General features: G+C 41.7%; 1 protein-coding gene and 1 long non-coding RNA gene across 2 annotated transcripts in view; one reads left to right on the top strand and one right to left on the bottom strand.

Annotated features, from left to right (window-relative positions):
• C1QTNF2 (C1q and TNF related 2) overlaps nucleotides 1–19,459 on the top strand; it is a 61,319-nt gene that overhangs the window by 6,560 nt on the left and 35,300 nt on the right. The gene's annotated exons all lie outside the window — the stretch shown is intronic.
• LOC136168675 (uncharacterized) lies at nucleotides 12,255–18,316 on the bottom strand. The gene is made up of 3 exons (XR_010663341.1): nucleotides 18,086–18,316; nucleotides 15,162–15,444; nucleotides 12,255–12,862 (listed from the first exon to the last, which is right to left on the bottom strand). It is a non-coding gene; the product is annotated as an uncharacterized lncRNA (long non-coding RNA).

Raw genomic sequence — 19,459 nt, 5'->3', positions numbered from 1 at the left:
CTGCCAGAGAAGCCAGCAGAGACAAAGCCAAGAAAAGGAGAGATTCCTTACGACATTGCTTCCGCACCTAAATGCATTATACTTTTTTAACTTTTTAGTTCTATTAATGAATTCCCTTTTCTGCAGTTTCCTGTCACATGCAACAGAGAGACTTATTTCATATACTTGGTTTCCAGTCTTTTATGACTGGCTAACAGGAAAGTTTTGACTTCATTAATTTTACTATGAATTTTGGACAACTCTTACTTGTCCCCTATAAGATGAAACAATTGGACAAGTTTTCCCTAGGGAACTTTTTCATTTTTTTCTACAGAGGTCATATTTCATCTGCTTAAGTTTTGAATTTTGATGGTATGACATAGTAGACCCTTTCCTAGATATAAACAGAAAAATAGACTTTTTTTTTTTTTTTTTTTTCCCTTTTTGGTAATGGCATCAGCTTGGTTTCTGGAGCAATCACAGTTCCTATGTATCATTTCCTTCTACTAACAAAAGACGTAACCTAGAATTTTGGACACTTTCACCCTTTATCAGATTTACTTTTTTATTCTGGTACTGATATTTATTCAAATACTCAAGAGACCTTTATCTCTAATGCTATATTATGAGAGGTCTCAAACATACCAAAAAGTTGGACGAGTAGTACAGTGGGCACCCATATGGTTATTTTCTAGATTCAAAAACTTAACATTTTGCTATAGTTACCTGTTTATATAAATGTATAGGTGTCCCTGTATCCAACAGGGTCCAGTAAGAACAGAAACTGTACCAATTTTTAAATTAAAAGTATCTACAATAAATAATCACTGACCTGCTACTAGAGAACTGGAAAGCCAAAAGGGGATACTGAGGTGTCACAGAGATAATAAATTGACGAAACAGCTAGCATCAATATTGGGCTAGATAAACAAAAGGCTGACTTTATTAACACAAGCTTGAATGAGGGGTCCCTTGGAAATGAGACTCGGGTGTCTGAGGAAGAAGCCCTGACTGGTATTAATATCTCAGGAGCTCAAAAGTCTTGGGAATGGGTGCCAGCCTGCTGGTGCTGCTGTCTCTAAGCATGTATGATGAGGTTGGCTCCAGAAAACACTGAAAACCTAAACCAACTGCTGCTCCTAAAGTAACTCGCACTGCCAGGGTGAAGAATCGCTGCACAGATGATATTGTCAGCAGTAGGAAGCAAAAGAGGAAGGAGCAAATCCCTGGTCCTTCCTCTAGATTTCCACCATGTCTCTTGTTTACCCCTTATTTACAGGGCCTAACAGAAAGCTGGGTGATAAAGAAGTGTACTTTGTGAGGTTCCAGCCCCAGCATGACAAAGCAAATGACAGGAAGTAGAGAGGGTGGGTTTGAAGCCGAAAGACAATAGCGTAGTGACCAGCACAGCCCATCTTTTTGGCTGCTCATCCTTTTATCCATAATTGAATCTCTATATAAATAAACATAACTGTGGCTCTTTTAAGATGTAACTGTCCTCTGTACAAATAAAGATGCTTACCTTCTCCCCAGAGTGAGGAAACAGAAGTCTTAACTCCTCACATTTAGTAACAGTGCCATTTATTCTGTTGCCTAAAAACTAGCCCCAACAACCAACTTTTTTGTGTGGGGTTGAGTGGGCATAAAAGAAGTCTCCAGGTATAAATCGTCTTATCTCACTGTTACAATAAACACTAAAATAAATTGGGACAAACCACCTTAAAACTCTTCAGATACATGGTTACATAACTACACCATCCATCAGGGCGTGCCATGCCTTGAAGAGACCAATTTCAGGCCCACTGGCATTAACCCCCACAGCACAAGCCAAATATGGTCAGTAGTAGCCTCAAGTCCCAATTCAGTAGAAACAGTGTTAGGTCCCTTGGTGAAAGCATTCCCCCCTTGGGAACCAAGACTTCCAAAATAGAGCCACAGTCGCAATGATGGGAAGCGAAGATTCTGTGTGCCCACCCCGATTCCCAAACTAATGTATTCCAGCTTGGAGGATAAAAAAAGTATATTCATCGGTGACCAATACAAAGTATAATTGCATCCTATAAGAACTTTAGCTTTTAGATTAGTTTTTCCCAATTGCAAGTAACTGAGTATTAAGTAGGTCATTCTGTCATTGTAACAGACTAGGTGCTTCAGAGTGATCAAGTACACGGTAAGATCAATAAATTCCATAGGTTGTCAATGTGTTGCCATAGTCTGTCATGAATGTCTGTGTCCACTTCCAAATTCATATGGTGGAGTCATAACCCCAATGCATAATATTTGAAGATGTGGCCTTTGGGAGTTAAGTTAGGTTTAGATGAAGTCATGAGGGTGGAAGCCTGGCCCAGTGGGATTAATGCCTTTATGAAAGTCTCGCCCTGTATCTCTGGTGCTCAAAGAAATGTGAGCACACAGAAAGGTGGCAGCCTCCTGCAAGCCAAGAAAGGAGGTCAGAATGAAACCTGTCTTGCGACACCTTGATCTCGGATTTGTCGGCCTCCATAACTGAGGAGTTTCTCTTGGTTAAGCCAGTCAGTCTATGGCATTTTCTTCTGGCAGCCCAAGCAGACTAACAGACCCTCCTTTGCTGCTGCTTGACAAGGTACAGTGTGGTGCAGGATACAAGGACACAGTAAGGCTGGCAGAGGCACTGAAGACGAAGCCACATCCAGGTGGTGTGTCTTTTTTCCAGTGAGACTAAGCAGCTGCCTCTTCCATGATAGAAGGGATCTAATGTAATAGATCTACCACCAGGTGCCCATGTCTGGGGCTAAGTATTGGTCTCTGCGGTTGGCAGCTCAGGCTCTCAGTGGGACAATATTGGTGGAGGGAGGTGCATGTTGTTGAGCAGCCATTCTTGCCAATGTGGCCACTGCTGTATGTGGGCCCATAGGGCAATCATTAGGATGACTGGAGAAAGGCTGACTCATCACTGCAAAGTATATCATCTTGTCCTCTCGATTATTGAGAGCTTCATCTTCATTAATGTAGGTTCACTAAGGCCAATAGGAAATCCTCAAGCCAAAGGCAGCTGTCACAGGAATAGGCCTGCCATAGATGAAAGTGAAAGAGGAGAGTGAAAAAGCTGGCTTAAAACTCACCATTCAGAAAACTGAGATCATGGCATCCGGTCCCATCACTTCATAGCAAATAGATGAGGAAACAATGGAAACAGAGACTATTTTGGGGGGCTCCCAAATCACTGCACATGGTGACTGCAGCCATGAAATTAAAAGACGCTTGCTCCTTGGAAGAAAAGATATGACCAACCTAGACAGCATATTAAAAAGCAGAGACATTACCAACAAAGGTCCATCTAGTCAAAGCTATGGTTTTTCCAGTGGTCATGTCTGGATGTGACAGTTGGACTACAAAGAAAGCTAAGCACCGAAGAATTGGTGCTTTTGTTGGAGAAGACTCTTGAGAGTCCCTTGGACTGCAAGAAGATCCAACCAGCCCATCCTAAAGGAAATCAGTCCTGAATATTCATTGGAAGGACTGATGCTGAAGCTGAAACTCCACTACTTTGGCCACCTAATGTGAAGAACCGACTCACTGGAAAAGACCCTAATGCAGCCTGGGCTGGTGATCTGTTTCACACTTGATAATATGCATGTTTCAATGCTATTCTGTCAGATCATCCCACCCTCGCATTCTCCCACAGAGTCCAAAAGTCTGTTCTATACATCTGGTTCTCTTTTTCTGTCCTGCATATAGGGTTATCATTACCAAATGGAAAAAAAAAGAAAAGACCCTAATCCTGGCAAGGATTGAAGGCGGGAGAAGAAGGGGATGACAGAGGATGAGATGGTTGGATGGCATCACTGACATGATGGACATGAGTTTGAGTATACTCTGGGAGTTGGTGATGGACAGGGAAGCCTAGTGTGCTGCAGTCCATAGGGTCAACATAGAGTCAACATGACTGAGCTGAACATTTCAGTACCTTGAACTGAACTGAGTATCCCTGCCTCTCTCAGTCACTGGCTGGGAACAGCTTGTGGGATGAGTGAACCAGCCCAGGTGCAGTGGTGTGCATCAGAGGGCAGCAGCTAGGGCTTTGGTTAATCATGTTCCCTGAAATTGTATGTCTTCAGAATGCATTCTCATGTTTGCACAGTCCTTTGGTGAACATTCTTCCAGAGCACAATTAACTTCAGCACTGCCCACTGAGAGGTCCTTCCATATACCTCACCCCCAGACCCTCTTGTCACTTGTCTTCTTAAGTCTTTTCTTTCCAAGACCCTCACCAGCCATCATACCATGAGTGAGATTTCCCTGGTGGTCCAGTGGCTAAGACTCCACGCTTCCAATGCAGGGGTGAAAAAAAAGAAAGGAAGTGAAGTCACTCAATCAGGTCCAACTCTGCAATCCCAATCACAGGCTACAGACTGTAGCCTGTGAGGCTCCTCTGTCCATGTGATTTTCCAGGCAAGAACACTGGAATGGGTTGCCATTTCCTTCTCCAGGGGATCTTCCCGACTCAGGGGTTGAACCCAGGTCTCCTGCATTGCAGGCAGACTCTTTACGGTCTAAGCCACCAGGGAAGCCCTATGCAGGGGACCTGGGTTCAATTCCTGGTCAGGGAACTAGATTCCACATGCCAAAACTAAAGATCCTGTGTGCTACAACTAAGACCTGCTGCAGCCAAATAAATAAATATTAAAAAAAAAAGAAAAGAGTAACTGACCTTGAATACTAGAGTTTAGATCCATACTTCTGGATCATGCTCAGTTTAGACAATCAAATGTACTGCTCAAAATTCTGCCCCCTGAGAAGATTCCCTTCAGTAGGATCTTTCACAGACATACCTGATTGGAATGGTAATGCTACAGAGTTTTTTTCAGCAACCAGCTGATTCTAGCATATTGGGCAGAAAAAAACTGTAAACCAGGCCTAAATTACTTCCTCCTAGTCAGCTAGTCCTAAGGAGTTCCCCATGTAGCCAGGAGTTACAGACTGAGAGGAAAGGAAGGCTTTCAGGAGTAACTGTCACAGGAGCTGGGTTACCTCTTCAAGCAACTTGCTTACGCCTTCCCAACCTGCATGATCTCTAACCCTCGTATACCACTTTCAGCTCACGGGAGATGACTGCCGTGCCCACTCCAGTTTGTGACTTGCTGGATCACACAGCACCCAATCCCATGGTCATGTGTTCACTTCTGACAGGGCCTAGTAGCAAACCAAGAGCTATTTCTCAAGAGGAGAATAGCAGTCTTCAAAAGAGGGTGTGAAGAAAAGAGAAGGTGTGGACTTGCTCCAAAATCGTAAGGGTCTATGCTTCCATTCCCCTACGGGCATTTGCCAAAGAACCCATGCAGAATCCAAATTTGCCACATTCAGGTGTTGCTGGATCTGCTGTGTCTCAGGTGGCAGGGTAGCAAGCCCCACAGCATGGGCTTGCTGCAGGACCTGTTGGCACTCTGGTCTTCACTGGCAGTGCCGTGGGTCAGGATGGCACCTAAAGGTGCTGTCTGGTGCCTCCAGAAGCCAAAAAGGCCCATCAAACCTTGTGCCTCTGTTGTAGTGGCCGGAGCAGTGCTAGTGCAATATAGACTATAGGACTAGTGCAATATAGACAGCAGCGGTGTGTTACAATTATCAGCTTGTTAAGAAACTCGATTTTAATTATTCCCATCGCCCAAAGGAAATGATAATTATGTGACAGGACAGAGGTGCTAACATCACTACAATGGCAATCATAACTTTTAAATGTATCAAATCAGCATGTTGTACGCCTTAAATTTACAATGTTTTTTTTTTAAATATTTTTTTAAATGTAGAACATTTTAAAAGTCTTTATTGAATTTGTTAGTATTGTTTCTGTTTTATGTTTTGGTTTTTTGGCCTCCTGGAGCCATATTGGATCTTAGCTCCCCCACCAGGGATTGATTGCATTGGAAGGCAAAGTCTTAACCACTGGACTGCCAGGGGAGTCCCAATTTACAATGTTATGTCAGAATATATTTCAACTAAAAAAGACAATTTTTTGCTTTTTGCTTATTTATTTATTTTTTTAAAGATAATTTTTTAAAAAAGGAATAGACTGTTGCAACATACTTCAGACCATTAGCACATCAGAAACTTCACCACAGTGTATGAGTCCCTGAATTTTTATGAGGTTTATCTCCCACTCTCTGACTCATGTGCATTTTACTAAGGCATCTAAAGTAGTTTCTTCTGCATTCTTATCAGATCCTTCTGTCAGTCATCAGTGAGGGGGACAAATTTGATGATCTGTGAAATGGCAAGATCATCAAAATCTCTGCAGATTAGCTTATCGCAGACATTAAGTCGATGTAGCCCTAGGGCAGAACTGTGAAGGTGATCTCTTGGTTCTGCAAGGTGAAAACAACTTGCTTGTGGTATTTCATTGAAATTGATTTCAGTTCAGTCACTCAGTTGTGTCCGACACTTTGCGAGCCCATGAACTGAAGCGTGCCAGGCTTCCCTTTCCATCACCAACTCCCAGAGCTTGCTGAAACTCGTGTCCATTGAGTCGGTGATGCCATCCACTCATCTCATCCTCTGTTGCCCTCTTCTCCTCCTGCCTTCAATCTTTCTCAGCATCAGGGGCTTTTCCAATGAGTCAGTTCTTTGCATTAGGTGACCAAAGTATTGGAGTTTCAGCATCAGTCCTTCCAAGGAATATTCAGGACTGATTTCCTTTAGGATTGACTGGTTTGATCTCCTTGCAGTTCGAGGGACTCTCAAGAGTCTTCTCCAACACCACAGTTCAAAAGCATCGATTCTTCGGTGCTCAGCTTTCTTCACAGTCCAACTCTCACATCCATACATGACTACTGGAAAAACCAGAGCTTTGACTAGATGGACCTTTGTCGGCAAAGTAATGTCTCTGCTTTTCAATATACTGTCTAGATTGATCATAGCTTTTCTTCCAAGGAACAAGTATCTTTTAATTTCGTGGCTGGAGTCACCATGTGCAGTGATTTTTGGAGGCCCCAAAAATAAAGTCTCTCACTGTTTCCTTTGTTTCCCCATCTATTTGCTATAAAGTGATGGGACCAGATGCCATGATCTTAGTTTTCTGAATGTTGAATTTAAGCCTACTTTTTCACTGTCTTTCACATTCATCAAGAGGATCTTTAGTTCTTCTTCACTTTCTGCCATAAAGGTGGTGTCATCTGCATATCTGAGGTTATTGATATTTCTCCTGGCAATCTTGATTCCACCTTGTGCTTCATCCAGCCTGGCATTTTGCATGATGTACTCTGCATGTAAGTTAAATAGGCAGGGTGACAATATACAGCCTTGCCATACTCCTTTCCCAATTTGGAACCAGGCTGTTGCTCCATGTCTGGTTCTAACTGTTACTTCTTGACCTGCATACAGATTTCTCAGGAGGCAGGTAAGGTGGCCTGGTATTCCCATCTCTTTAAGAATTTTCCATAGTGTATTGTGATCCACACAGTCAAAGGCTTTGACATAGTCAATAAAGCAGAAGTAGATGTTTTTCTGGAACTCTCTTGCTTTTTCGATGATCCATTGGATGTTGGCAATTTGATCTCTGGTTCCTCTGCCTTTTCTAATTCCAGCTTGAACATCTGGAAGTTCACAGTTCACATACTGTTGAATCCTGGCTTGGAGAATTTTTAGCATTATTTTGCTAGCGTGTAAGATGAGTGCAATTGTGCAGTAGTTTGAGCATTCTTTGGCATTGCCTTTCTTTGGAATTGGAATGAAAACTGACCTTTTCCAGTCCTGTGGCCACTGCTGAGTTTTCCAAATTTACTGGCATATTGAGTGCAGCACTTTCACAACATTATTTTTTAGGATTTGAAATAGCTCAACTGGAATTCCATCACCTCCACTAGCTTTGTTCATAGTGATGCTTCCTAAGGCCCACTTGACTTCGCATTCCAGAATGTCTGGCTCTAGGTTGGTGATCACACTATAGTGATTATCTGTGTTGTGAAGATGTTTTTTGTATAGTTCTTCTGTGTATTCTTGCCACCTCTTCTTAATAGCCCCTGCTTCTGTTAGGTCCATACCATTTCTGTCCTTTATTGAGCCCATCTTTGCATGAAATGTTCCCTTGGTACCTCTAATTTTCTTGAAGAGATCTCTAGTCTTTCCCATTCTATTGTTTTCCTCTATTTCTTTGCACTGATCACTGAGGAAGCCTTTCTTATCTCTCCTTGCTATTCTTTGGAACTCTGCATTCACATGGGTATATCTGTCCTTTTCTCCTTTGCCTTTCATGTCTCTTCTTTTCTCAGCTATCTGTAAGGCCTCCTCAGACAACCATTTTGCCTTTTTGCATTTCTTTTTCTTGGGGATCGTCTTGATCACTGCCTCCTGTACAATGTCATGAACCTTCATCCATATTCTTCAGACACTCTATCAAATCTAATCTCTTGAATCTATTTGTCACTTCCACTGTATAGTTGTAAGGGATTAGATTTGGGTCATACTTGAATGATCTAGTGGTTTTCCCTACTTTCTTCAATTTAAGTCTGAATTTGGCCATAAGTAGTTCATGATCTGAGCCACAGTCAGCTCCCGGTCTTGTTTTTGCTAACTGTATAGAGCTTCTTCATCTTTAGCTGCAAAGAATATAAGCAATCTGATTTCAGTGTTGACCATCTGGTGATGTCCATGTGTAGAGTCTTCTCTTGTGTTGTTGGAAGAGGGTGCTTGCTATGACCAGTGCGTTCTCCTGGCAAAACTCTGTTAGCCTTTGCCCTGCTTCATTTTGTACTCCAAGGCCAAATTTGCCTGTTGCTCCAGGTATCTCTTGACTTCCTACTTTTGCATTCCACTCCCCTATATGAAAGGGACATCTTTTTGGGGTGTTAGTTCTAGAAGGTCCATAAGTCTTCATAGAACCATTCAACTTCAGCTTCTTCAGCATTGCTGGTCAGTGTATAGACTTGGATTATTGTGATACTGAATGGTTTGCCTTGGAGTGAACAGAGATCATTCTGTCGTTTTTGAGATTGCATCCAAGTACTGCATTTCAATGGAGAAGGTAATGGCACCCCACTCTAGTACTCTTGCCTAGAAAATCCCATGGACAGAGGAGCCTGGTAGGCTGCAGTCCATGGGGTCGCAAAGAGTCGGACACGACTGAAGTGACTTAACAGCAGCAACTGCATTTCGAACTCTTGTTGACTATAAGGGCTACTCCATTTCTTCTTGCCCGCAGTAGTAGATATAATGGTCATCTGAGTTAAGTTGATATAGAGGGGCAAAAGCATTTGCCAGATCACTACTGGTATATGCCAGTTATGCTGATTCTCTTTGGTAGAGTTACACATCTGAAACAGTTGGTGCAATTAGAGTCATCATCTGTGCAGTTTACAGGAATCCACAGTCATTGTCCAGATCCAACAACCTTATGCACAGGAAAAGCAGCTGAATGTAAATGGGGATGTGATACGTATTAAGCCTATGGTGGTAGCATTAATCCTCTGCACTTTCCTCCAGGAATGTGGTAACATTTTGATTTACTAATCTGGTAGGGAGGGGCTTCCCTGGTGGCTCAGATGGTAAAGAATCCACCTGCAATGCAGGAGACGCTTTTTTGATCCCTGGATCAGGAAGATATATTGGAGAAGGGCATGGCAACCCACTCCAGTGTTCTTGCCTGGAGAATCCCGTGGACAGAGGAGCCTGGCGGATTAGAGTCCATGGGGTGGTGAAGAGTAGGACATGACTGAGAGACTAGACACACACACCCTGATAGGGACTTCTACTTGGCCCTTTTTACCATGATAGCCCTCACTCCATGGATCCGAGAGTGAATCTGGGGATTCTGCCAGAATTGAGTACGTCTATTCCAATTACATATTCACGAACTAGAGATATAACCACTGGGTTCACAGACCTATTAGGCTGTCTGTAACTTTAGCTTGGGCCAACACTCCACTCATTACCTGACCACCACCGGTTCTCACTGTAACTGGAGGACCATTGTAGTATTTTGGCCCCAGGAATTAGCCATAATTCAGGGTGAGTGCCTATTATTTAATCCCTAAAAACCTGAGGATTTCCTTTTTTCATAATCCTAAGTCACCTATTAAAGACTACAGGTCTCTGAGGAAGTATTGAAGGAAGTCTCTAGTATATACATGTGGCAATGTTGTGGAGTGTTTTTTTTTTTTTTTAATTTTTTTTTGGCTGTTCTGGGTCTTCATTGCTGCATGGGTTTTTCTTTAGTTGCTGAGAGTGGGGTCTATTTTTTGCAGTGTGAGGGCTTCTCACTGAAGTGGCTTCTCGTTATGAAGCACAGGCTCTAGGGTGCACAAGCTTAAATAGCTGCAGCTTCCAGGCTTAGTTGTTCTGCAGCATGGGGGAATCTTCCCAGATTACTGTTGAACCTGCATCTCCTGCATTGGCAGATTCTTTACCGCTGAGCCACCAGGGAAGCCTTGTTGTGGAGTTCTTCAGGGAACTCAACATGTCCTTCAATCAAGGGGCTCTGGATCTGACAACTGACTTAGGTCTAGAAACTGGAGGAGAGATCCTGATTCTCTCTGTAGTGACTTCAATCAGATTTCTGGGCACCAGACCTCGTGCTTTTCCTGTTATAAAGATCAAGCAGTTCTTTAGTAGACTGTCTGTCTATTCCATTCCTAGATGTGCCGTACCATTTAGCTGCTGTTTTAGTCAGGGCTCTCTAGAGAAACAGAATCGGTAGGGTTGATTGATTAATGATAGGAATTGTCTCACGCAGTTATGGAGGTTGGTAAGTCCAAAGTCTGCAGGGTGAGCCAGGAGACCTTAGGGCCAGGAGAGACAGTGCTGCAGCTCCAAAGACAGCCATCTACAGAATGCTCTCTTGCTTGAGGGTAGTCTTTTTGTTCTGTTCAGGTTTCCAGCTGGCTGGATGAGGTCCACCCACATTTTGGAGAGCAGTCTGCTTTACTGAAAGCCCACCTCATCCCAAATGTTCATCTCATCCAAAAACATCCTCACAGAAACACCCAGAATAGTGTTGGACCAAATATCTGGGCACCTGCTGACCCGGCCAAGTCAACACATAAAATTAACCGCCACAGCTACTATCAGCAATCCCTGTGGGTCAAAACACTCTGATTTCCATCTTGTCTCTGCTGTGCTTTAAGTGCATCCGCCTTATCCCTCAGGACTGAACACTGCCGCGTGGCCCTCGCTACTCCAGGATCCTATCGACCCCACCACAATCCATGAACTCATCTCAGTGGCAGCACCTTCTACCGTCCTACCAGCCCACAGAGAACAGCCACCACAGAGATTTTTGAGGATATCGGTGATCTCCTCACTAATGTATTGCTCAGTATCTCAGGGAAGGGGTGCCCTCTGGGCCCTCTTGAACCATATAGCACTGAGGGTAGTGGGTGAGGGAAGTTCGAAGGTCATACATACAAGTTTACCAACATTTCTGTCTCCCCAAGTCTCTGAATTCCTGTCTCTACTTTGTGCCAGGGAAGTTCTGGGATCTCAGACTCATTATATGTAGCTCACTGTTCAGTCCGGGTTCTCAAAGTAAGTGAATTCTTACACAAGCTAACATATTAAGTCCAGAATCCCTGATAAGTATACCCATATCAGTGCATTTGGCCTGTTATATCCTGCCTTTTTTGGTCTAATGCTCCTAGAATCCCATTCCCACATATATTCACCAGGTTTCTGCCTATATAAATTAGAAAAATCTTGTAGTTCTTTTGGATTATACATTATACATTCTTTCAGACTTTGTACTTGTTGCCTTGGAATATGCTGGATCTGACCCTAGTTATAGGTCTAGTGGCAGCGAAGAGCAGTAAGGTAGGTCTTGAAGAGTATAAGTATCTCCTTCAGTCACCTGTCTCAGGTGAGGGTATTACAGGAACTTCAAGCAAAAGAAGCCTAATCTCAGACACAGAAGGGGAAGGCTCAGAGTGACTTAGAGGTTAAGATTCTCAGTTTCATCTGAGTCCACCTGGACGTTACTCATTCCAAGTCCTGAGGACACTTCCCCAGCCCTCATCCTAACTTTCCCTGAGGGATATCAGCTGTGAACTCAATCTACATTAAATTCTGCAACCTTCACAATGAAATCCTGCGTCTGAGTTAGTAACTCAGATGGATCTGAGATACCTTTAGGGGCTGTCATAGACTCTCTCTAGTTCTCTGACTGGGACTTGAGCTGAGATGTTAAAGGGCTGAGTGTGTTTTCCTTCTGTAAGCACTCCAAAGCACTCAGAAGGAGGCATCTCACCCCACAGTCCTTGTAGTCATTGTTATTCCCAGCAGCCACTTGGGTCCCCCCCAAGGTACCTATCGAGTCTGGCTTAGCAAGCCAGGGTTTCGTGAAAGCGCAATACGGCAAAAGAATGAAAGACAAGAGAATTGAAAGCGAGGGTCAGGGGACCAACACTGCTCCGAGGTGAAGATGCCCAAACTGATCAAATCAGTTTTATTATATGTTTTCAGGCAGAGGAGTACATGCAAGAGAGAATGTGCTCTCAGAATCATATGGAGCCATATGGCTGTTAAAGATAGGCTAAGAATGTAACATAAAGATTAACTAAGAAAGATTTACTTTTAACTAATGATTTAGGTTGCTGTCTAAATAATAAAGCTCCAGATACAAAAACCATTTGACTCAGAGACGCCAGGTCATAGAACAGACTGATGATGGCTTCTCACCTCCAGGCACATATCCTGCTTTCAAGATGTTTTTCTGTTCCCTCTGGACTTAATTCAAGAGTCATATGTCTTGAGGTATCTGGTCAGCAAGATTGATAATGCTTTCGCACGCCTTTCCTGGGGTCTGCTTTTTCCTCCTTGTACTTGCTTCCTACATCTCCCCCTTGTTGTTTTTCAGCAAGCGAAGTAATTATAAGAAAGGCTAATTTTTGTTGGTGATGTTGTCTTCTCGCTGTTCTCCTCCAGACTACACAGAAGCAAAAGAAAACAATTAAAATTATAGCACAGGTTAACATAATTCCATATCTATAGGGCTTCATCTGTTTAAGAGGATTTAGAGAGGATACCATTAGCAATAGTAGCAAGTAAATTAGATCCAGAAATTATATCCAACTTTTTATTAAAGATTTTTAATATATCATGTTGTAGATCTTGAATATCTAGAGAAATATTTTCTTGATTTAATACATGTTGCTTGACTTTGTCCCAATTAAATGTTGACTGATTGTATTTATGTGTTGTAACACAAAAAGAGGTGTAATTCCAATCACATTTTAATCTTAGCTGCTTTTGTAAACAAACCAGTTGATCTCCCAACAGTATTACTGTCTGTTGGAGATCAGCCACCTGAGAAGCTAATTTTCCATCTATTTTTTGTTGAGTGGACCATAAAATGTCAGCATCCTTATGCCATTCTTGTACAAACTGTACTTTTTGAACAGATTGATGTAAAGCTACTCCAGCCACTGTGGCAGTGGTAGTGATAGCCATAATACCTAAAATAGCAGCTATAAGCATTCCAGTGAATCTTTTGGCACATTTTAAACCTTTAATAATTTCTTCAATGGCATACAGTATAGGACTTTCTTGCCAAGATTCTTTGTAAATCTACTGGTATCCAAATGTCCACTCTAGTTTTAAGAATGTAAGCTGTCACTGGATGGGATAGCATTATCTAAATATATGTAAAAGGAACACTGTAAACAATTTATAAGTCCTGTAATTTTATCATAATTAGCTGGACCAACCATGAATACAAAAGGAAGTCTAACACAAGCTTGGATATTATGAGTAGAGTTGTTTGTAAAAGTTGTTTTAGGATCATTAAAATATATTCAGTATGTCAACCATTCCATGTCTCAAGAGTTTTCAAAGCCAAAGGTATTTTCCATATCTCATTATGAATAGGATAGTGAACTAAATGTGGAAAGGGAAGGGCAAATCCTACTCCATGCAAAATCAAAGATTCATTACCAAATGTATTAAGAGTCCCATTAAAAAGCAGAGACATTACTTGCCAACAAAAGTCCACATAGACAAGGCTATGGTTTTTCCAGTAGTCATGTATGAATGTGAGAGTTGGACTATAAAGAAAGTTGAGCGCTGAAGAATTGATGCTTTTGAACTGTGGTGTTGGAGAAGACTCTTGAGAGTCCCTTGGACTGCAAGGAGATCCAACCAGTCCATCCTAAAGGAGATCAGTCCTGAATGTTCATTGGAAGGACTGATGTTGAAGCTGAAACTCCAATACTTTGGCCACCTGTTGCGAAGAGCTGACTCATTGGAAAAGCCCCTGATGCTGGGAAAGATTGAAGGCAGGAGGAGAAGGGGACAACAGAGGATGAGATGGTTGGATGGCATCACAGACTCAATGGACATGAGTTTGAGTGAACTCCAGGAGTTGGTGATGGACAGGAAGGCCTGGTGTGCTGCAGTCCTTGGGGTTGCAAAGATTCGGACATGACAGCGACTGAGCTGAACTGAACTGAAGAGTCCCTTGGTATATCCAAGGACTGGGGATATTGGTGTCTTTTAATTTTGGAGTCCCTCTGGGTCCCTAATCAATTATGCGACCTTCAGTAGTGTTGATCAATAGATGGCCTTCTGCTCCTTTACAATTATTCCATTGTATCCAGTCTTCTATTCCATGTCCTATCCTCATAATACATTCTGGAATATCAGGAGGACTATAATGTATTACGTTATTTTCCTTTTCTAAAAATGTGAGAGCGGTTACAAGAAAAAAGGAAGTCTTATCATCCTTAGTAGATTTAACAACAGATAACCATTTTTGATAATCCGTTTTTAAATAGATCTCTCCATGTCCAATGCAAATGGAGGTACTTTCAGACCCAATAGTGTAATTGTTTAATATATACCCTGCTTCTTCTGGCTTATCTGGGAGATTGTGATCATAGGGGCCGGGAAGCCAAGCTGAGTCATTCACAAAAATGTGAACTGTTGAATCTTCCCATGTAACTGGTCGTAATAGAGGTGGGTTAGGAACATACAAAGAAAGAAAGTGAAGTCGCTCAGTCACGTCTGACTCTTTCGACCGCATGGACTGTAGCCTATGAGGCTTCTCCATCCATGGGATTTTCCAGGCAAGAGTACTGGAGTGGGTTGCCATTTCCTTCTCCAGGGGATCTTCCCCACCCAGGGATCGAACCCAGGTCTCCCAGATTGCAAGCTGACACCTTTATCATCTGAGCCACCGGGGAAGCTCACTCCCAATATTAATAATTGGAACTAGCCTGTACACTTACCGCCATTGTTAACAATGTTACCATGGCCAAGAACAGGTTGTCAGGTGTTTTAGGAAGTTTTCGCCTATGTAGTATCTTTTCAGCTTCTTGGGATAGCTTCTTTATTTGTCCCTATGTGGGTAGAATGGCGATCTGTGTCCGTTTAGTTTTGGATGGACCTGGTATAAGTATTAATTGAGACATGGCTCCAATTGGTGGCTCAAACGGGATCTGTGTCAAACCATGTTCTTTTCTTTCCAATACCGGATTTTTCATCTTGGGATCCACGGATGTTCATTGTCCTCTGTCAAAATAAGAGCATAACCTCGTCCTTGTTTAAGCATAAGCCCAGTTTTCCACTGTTTATCATCTTTCCATATATTTTTAGGTGAACTGTCTGTGTTTGTTCTTTTTTACCAATTATTTCATGAGATGTTTGTACTTCATCCCAATGTACTTCGGCTGCTGGCTTTTCATTACTTCCCCTAATATCCAAGAAATTTAATATAAATAAGGCTACAGCAAGTTTATTTTTAGGGGAGTTAGGCCCTAATCCATACCTCTCTCCCCCTTTTTGTTTTAATAATGTTTGTTTTAATGTGTGGTGGTCTCTTTTTACTGTCACTTGACCTTGAGGATTATGGGGGATTCCAGTTATATGCTGAATTGACCAATCTTCAAAAAATAATTTTTAAGTATGGTTTTTATAGGCTGAGCCGTTATCTGTTTTTATAGTTTTGGGGAGTTCCATATATGCAAAGGCTTGTTTAAAATGAGAAATGCAATGGAGAGTCTCTCCTACATGACGTGAAGCAAAAATCATTCCTGAAAATGTGTCAATAGTCCAGAATTTCCAAAAGCTGGCATATGAGTTACATCTGTTTGCCATATAACTTTGGGGTATAATCCTAAAGGATTAACACCTTCTGGTAAAGACAGGATGAAGTTAGTTTGTTGACATGTAGGGCATTGTGAGATGATGTCACAGCAATGATGTTTGTTGCAGTTAAATTTGAAATATATATCGTAGTCTTTTTACATTTGTATGAGTTAATTCATGAAATTGAGTGGGTGTCATAAAAGAGATAAGTTTGGTATCTATTGTCTCATTATCAGCCACTAATGGTCCAGGAAGTTGGCTATGGGAATGAATATGGGTAATATAGAAAGGATAAGCCCTATTATTTATTACTGATTGTAATTTTTAAAATATTTGATATCTTATTAGATTGGACATAGGGATTGTAATCAATCTGAGATGTGACTTTTACAGCATATTGGGAACCAGAAACAATATTAATGGGGGCATTTACATCCGTCAAAACAGTAAGAATAGCATCTAATTTAACTTTTTGTACAGAAGAATATTGGGATTGTCAAATTTTTTCCTATAGGGCCAAAATATCCAGATTTAAAATCTTTGTTTGCATCTGTAAAATAAATATCAGCATCTTTTATAGGGTCTGATTTAGTAATCTTGGGTAGTATCAGGGTATGTTTTTTTAGAAAATTAATAAGTTTAGATGATGGAAAATGACAATATTACCTATAAAATTAGAGAGCAATTTGCCTTTCAATATTTTGCATATATGAATTTCAATTTATTCCTTTGAAAGAGGGACTATAATTTTATGTGGATCATATACGGAAAGATGTTGAGTATGATTACATATTTTAAAAAATCAGTTTGCTGATAATATCTATATAGGTGGTTAGCAATTTTACTTTTTTATGAGGTAAAAATAGCCATTCAATTATAGCTTCTGTTAACATTCTCCATTTTCCTGATTTTTTCTTTATAACAAGAACAGGGGAATTCCAGGGGCTAGTAGATTCTATGACATGTCCCAATTCTTTTTGTTCATTAACTAATGTGGTTAAACCTTCTAGTTTTTCTTTTTGTTAAGGGCCTGAATTCCAAAATATGCACCAGATCCCATCAATTGTTCTAAAGAAATGTTAACGGGGCGGGGGGTGGGGGGCATTGGCGGCTGCATTCCTATGAACTTGCTGACTAGCCTCTTCTTGTCACCATTGTCCTAAATTGTAAAAATTCAGAAGTAGTTAAACAGGTCCTAGCAACCATCTCCCAATCATGAGGGATCAGTCTTTCTGCCTGGGACAAACCTTGAATCAATCCCATAGTATAAGGAGAATTAGTTCCATATTGAGTACAAGCCTGTTTGATCTCTTTAATAGCTTTAAAAGGTAAAGGGTTATAATCATAATTTAATCCTCTATGTGGGAATTGAGGTCTGGGTGGAACCTGTGTCACTATTACAGGAAGAGCTAAAGCATCTTCGTCACCTTGTAACTTAGCCATATGAACTCCCCGAATTTCCCAGTGAAATGGAGAGATCGGGTTGGGAATGGTTCCTTGTGGCTTTAACATAAAGCCATCATCCCAAGGAGTCTCCAGATCAAAAGGAAGAGACTCACCCAGGGGTGCAGACGGGCAAGCTGTTCTAGCAAACAAAATTTGTTCATTATTTCCATACCATTTCCCTCTTTTAATTTTTGCTTTTAAAGGTTTTTTCTCCTCCTCTGAATCACTGTTGTCATATATGTGTAACTCTTCTAATTGTGTCTCTGTTTGAGAAGTGGAATCATCAGACTCGGAAACCTCGGATTGTAGTGGACCCAAAGCCGTGCGAATGAGATTTCCTAATGACCATAATGACAAGGGTATTTTTTTCTCTACTTTGATAAGCTCAGCACAAGCAATGCATTACTTCTTGCCATTCTTTATACCTTAAAGTTCCTTTGGCCAGATCAAGCCAATAGCAATGTTTTTCAATAGCAGAAAATAAGTCTAACAGCAGATTGAGAGTCTTGCACTCCCGACCTTTTCAACAAAGTCTTTAAGACCTGCGTATATTCTGCATGCTTAGAAGGATTTTGCCCCATTGTTACCCTGATTGACAAATCCACAGGAATGTACTTACCAAGTACTTCAGTCATCCTCCACACCAGCTGGATTTCCCCATGTTCTCCGCTGCTCCGAGCTGAGCCTCGTAGGCTGGTTTCACTTTCAGGTCCTTGTTCAGCCGCCACTTGTCAAGTCCAACTCAACAAGCCAGGGTTTCCCAAAAACACAATACAGAGAAAGAATGAGAAAGACACAGGAATTGAAAGCGAGGGTCAGGGGACCAACACCGCTCCGAGGTGAAGGTGCCCAAACTGATCAAGTCAGCTTTATTGTATGTTTTCAGGCAGGGGAGTACGTGCAAGGGAGAACGTGCTCTCAGAAGCATATGGAGCCATATGGCTGTTAAAGATAGGCTAGGAGTGTGACATGAAGATTAACTAAGAGAGACTTACTTTTAACTAATGATTTAGGTTGCTGTCTAAATAACAAAGCCCCAGATACAAGAAACATTTGACTCAGAGACGCCAGGTCATGGAACAGTCTAATGATGGCTTCCCACCTCCAGGCACACATCCTGCTTTCAAGATGTTTTTCTGTTCCCTCTGGACTTAATTCAAGAGTCATACGTCTTGAGGTATCTGGTCAGCAAGATTGATAATGCTTTTGCATGCCTTTCTTGGGGTCTGCTTTTTCTCTCTTGTACTTGCTTCCTACAGTACCTGCTTTAGGAGGTTCTTTTTTTTTTTTTTGGCTGCACCTTATGGCATGCAGGATCTTAGTTCCCCAACAAGGGATTGAACCTATACCCCCTGCAGTGGAGGTCCCCAGGAGGTTCCTTATCACAATAATCTACAGCCAACAATTTGATTAATCAGGGCCACTCCATGCCTTGAGTTACTAGCATCTCATTTCCATGACAAGGAGTTCAACTTCGCACTCAAGTCTAAAGACAAACCCAAACACCTAAAAAAAGGGGGTCTGTTTCCTGAGATCCATTGTTCCAATTTCTGTATCAGTCAAGGTTCAGTCAGGAGATGCAAACGCCACCAGGTACTTTTGCAGAGAGAATTTAAAGAACTGTCAACCAGGTATTAGAGAACTAGAAAGGTAAAAGGAATACTGTAGTAAACACAGAAAGCAGCTACCATCCCTAGGGCTGGGAAAATAGGAGAAGAGCTCAGGATTAATAAAATTTAGAAGCTTGGATTAGGGGTCCCATGGAGCTGGGACAGAGAAGGCATTAGCCAGCTGATACAAGTATTTTCTTTGCCTGCAAAATCACTGCAGATGGTGACAGCAGCCATGAAATTAAAAGATGCTTGCTCCTTGGAAGAAAAGCTGTGACAAACCTTGATAGCATATTCAAAAGCAGAGACATCACTTTGCCAACAAAGGTCTGTATAGTCAAAGCTATGTTTTTTCCAGTAGTAATGTGTAGATGTGAGAGTTG

The sequence above is a fragment of the Muntiacus reevesi genome, chromosome 1 (assembly GCF_963930625.1).
Source record: "Muntiacus reevesi chromosome 1, mMunRee1.1, whole genome shotgun sequence".
Lineage (NCBI taxonomy): Eukaryota > Metazoa > Chordata > Mammalia > Artiodactyla > Cervidae > Muntiacus > Muntiacus reevesi.
The sequence above is the reverse complement of the archived record's forward strand: the minus strand, read 5'-3'. Positions and strand labels throughout refer to the sequence as shown.